This window comes from Oncorhynchus gorbuscha, unplaced genomic scaffold (assembly GCF_021184085.1).
Source record: "Oncorhynchus gorbuscha isolate QuinsamMale2020 ecotype Even-year unplaced genomic scaffold, OgorEven_v1.0 Un_scaffold_3687, whole genome shotgun sequence".
Taxonomy (NCBI): Eukaryota; Metazoa; Chordata; class Actinopteri; order Salmoniformes; family Salmonidae; genus Oncorhynchus; species Oncorhynchus gorbuscha.
Window position 1 is genome coordinate 22,501 of NW_025747870.1, and position 3,816 is coordinate 26,316.

Genomic DNA, 3,816 nt, shown 5'->3' on the forward strand with positions numbered 1-3,816 from the left:
GACATACGCTCCATAGTTGTACAAGTATACAAGGATATATTGTACTTTTCATAATAAAACATACTTGAAACAAGAAAAGGCCTGTTAATTGTGAAAACAGTTTGTTTATTGATTTTACGTTTCCTCTGTCAGGTTGATGTTAACCTGCGACTGGTTGAAACATGAAACAAATATGAAATGAAATACAAAACAATTAAATATGTGGAATAGAATTAAACAAATTGTACAATTAGTACAACAGAGTGTTGTGATGCAGGGTTACTATAGCAACAGAGTGATGTAATGCAGGGTTACTATAGCAACAGAGTGATGTAATGCAGGGTTACTATAGCAACAGAGTGATGTAATGCAGGGTTACTATAGCAACAGAGTGTTGTAATGCAGGGTTACTATAGCAACAGAGTGTTCTCTGCAGGGTTACTCTCTGTTCTCTGCTCTCTCTGTTCTCTGCTCTCTGCTCTGCTCTCTCTCTCTCTCCTCTCTCTTCTCTCTCTGTTCTCTGCTCTCTCTCTCTCACACACTCTGCTCTCTCTCTCTCTCTCTCACTTCTCTGCTCTCTCTCTCCACACTCTCTCTGCTCTCTCTCCCACATTCTGCTCTCTCTCTCTCCCACATTCTGCTCTCTCTCTCCCACATTCTGCTCTCTCTCTCTCCCACATTCTGCTCTCTCTCCCACATTCTGCTCTCTCTGCTCTCTCTCCCACATTCTGCTCTCTCTCCCACACACTCTGCTCTCTCTGCTCTCTCTCCCACATTCTGCTCTCTCTCTCCCACATTCTGCTCTCTCTCTGCTCTCTCTCCCACATTCTGCTCTCTCTCTCCCACATTCTGCTCTCTCTCCCACATTCTGCTCTCTCTCTGCTCTCTCTCCCACATTCTGCTCTCTCTGCTCTCTCTCCCACATTCTGCTCTCTCTCTGCTCTCTCTCCCACATTCTGCTCTCTCTGCTCTCTCTCCCACACATTCTGCTCTCTCTCTGCTCTCTCTCCCACTCTCTGCTCTCTCTCCCACACTCTGCTCTCTCTGCTCTCTCCCACACTGTCTTCTGCTCTCTCTCTGCTCTCTCCACATTCTGCTCTTCTCTCTCCCTCTCTCTCCCACACTCTCTGCTCTCTCTCTCTCTCACTGCTCTTCTGCTCTCTCTCTCTCTCTCTCCCACATTCTGCTCTCTCTCTCTGCTCTCTCTCCCACATTCTCTCTCTCTCTCTCTCTCCCACAGTGGTCTGTTCTGCTCTCTCTCCCACACTCTGCTCTCTCTGCTCTCTCTCCCACACTGTCTGAAAACTCTCTGCTCTCTCTCTGCTCTCTCTCCCACACACTCTGCTCTAATATCTCTCTCTCTCCACTCTCTCTGCTCTCTCTCTCTCTCTAACTTCTCTCTCTCTCCCACACTCTGCTTCTCTGCTCTCTCTCCCACACTGTCTGCTCTCTGCTCTGTGTTTTTCTGCTCTCTCTCCCACACTGTCTGCTCTCTGCTCTCTCTCTCTCCCACACTTTTTTCTCTCTATTATTATTATTTATTATTATTATCTCTCACTTTCTCTTATCTTAACAGTGGTGCAGTTTGGACAATCACCACTTGATGGCAGTGTTCAACCAGAAGTGATGAAAACAACATCACTGCAGAGAGAGTCAGAACAGAGGAAGAGAGATATAGAGAGAGAGAGAGTCTAAGAGTCTAATATACTGATATACAGTAACATTCAGAAAGTATTCAGACCCCTTGACTTTTTACACATTTTGTCACGTTACAGCCTTATTCTAAAATGAATTAAATGTGTTTTTCCCCTCATCAATCTACACACAATAACCCAGAATTACAAAGCAAAAACGGTTCACTTTATGTGTGAACATTTTTATTTAAAAAAAACGTAGATATCACAGAGGGAGAGGGAGGGTAGAGAGTCAGAACAGAGGGAAAGAGAGAGAGGGAGGGGAGAGAGTCAGAACAGAGGGAAAGAGAGAGAGAGGGAGGGGAGAGAGTCAGAACAGAGGGAAGAGAGAGATGGAGGGTAGAAAGTCAGAACAGAGGGAAAGAGAGAGAGGGAGGGGAGAGAGTCAGAACAGAGGGAAAGAGAGAGAGAGGGAGGGTAGAGAGTCAGAACAGAGGGAAGAGAGAGAGAGAGAGGAGGTAGAAAGTCAGAACAGAGGGAAGAGAGAGAGAGGGAGGGAGAGAGTCAGAACAGAGGGAGGGAGAGAGTCAGAACAGAGGGAAGAGAGAACAGAGGGGAGAGAGAAAGTCAGAACAGAGGGAAAGAGAGAGATGGAGGGGAGAGAGTCAGAACAGAGGGAGAGAGTCAGAGAGAGAGATGGAGGTAGAGAGAGAGAGGGAGGGAGAGGGAGAGAGTCAGAACAGAGGGAAAGAGAGAGAGGATATGTGGAATTTGCTTTATGTTTGGTAATTGGGGGCCTTTGAGCCCTGATGGGCTGGGTGACATCAGTGACTCTCTATGATATTACTGTTGCTGTGGAGGGAGAGCAGAGAGAGAGATTAGTCAGCAGAAATTATTCAGGACGACGTTCGTCTTTAAATGTACTAATTCATTTCTCTCTTTCCCCACTGAGGAAGATAAAGGACACACACACACAGACAGACAGACAGACAGACAGACAGACAGACAGACAGACAGACAGACAGACAGACAGACAGACAGACAGACAGACAGACAGACAGACAGACAGACAGACAGACAGACAGACAGACACGAGGGCTAGGTAATCAGGAATTCCTCCCAAGGTGCGTATATTGATTTTAGTCCCCTTCTCATTAACTAGCTACTGACAGTGACCAGAGATGGGACCATTTACAGCAAGACAGACGACTTACAGTCATATGTGCATACATTCTACGGGGTGGTGATGTTCCTCCCAACTGAGCAAGTGTGTGTGTGTGTTTAGTGTGTGTGTCATTAACTGTGTGTGTGTGTGTGTGACAGTGACCAGTGATGTGTGTAGATTGTGTGTGTGTGTGTGTGTGTGTGTGTGTGTGTGTGTGTGTGTGCAAGCGTTTTTACATGTGTGTTTTTGTGTGAGTTAACATTGAGCTAGAGGGGTGTGTGTGTGTGTGCGTGCAAGCGTGTGTTTTTGTGAGAGAGTTAACAGGACTTTAGATAAGAATGACACACACAGCTCTGATTCCATTTTCTGGTTTGTGTTTCAATTAGGTCTTAGAGAGTCACTATTCCACTGAGGATACGAGTTGCTGTGTAAACTTTTGTTATTGACCAAATACTTATTTTCCACCATAATGTGCAAATAAATTAATTAAAAACGTTTTGTCTGTCATAGTTGAAGGGTACCTATGATGAAAATTACAGGCCTCTCATCTTTTTAAGTGGGAGAACTTGCACAATTGGTGGCTGACTAAATACTTTTTTGCCCCACTGTAGTTGGTCACGGATGTGTTAAACACAATGTGTTGGGCCTCATTATGAATGGTTAAGGTTTGGGATAGAGTTTAAACATTAAGGTTAGGGCCTCATTATGAATGGTTAAGGTTTGGGATAGAGTTTAAACATTAAGTTTAGGGCCTCATTATGAATGGTTAAGGTTTGGGATAGAGTTTAAACATTAAGGTTAGGGCCTCATTATGAATGGTTAAGGTTTGGGATAGAGTTTAAACATTAAGGTTAGGGCCTCATTATGAATGGTTAAGGTTTGGGATAGAGTTTAAACATTAAGGTTAGGGCCTCATTATGAATGGTTAAGGTTTGGGATAGAGTTTAAACATTAAGGTTAGGGCCTCATTATGAATGGTTAAGGTTTGGGATAGAGTTTAAACATTAAGGTTAGGGCCTCATTATGAATGGTTAAGGT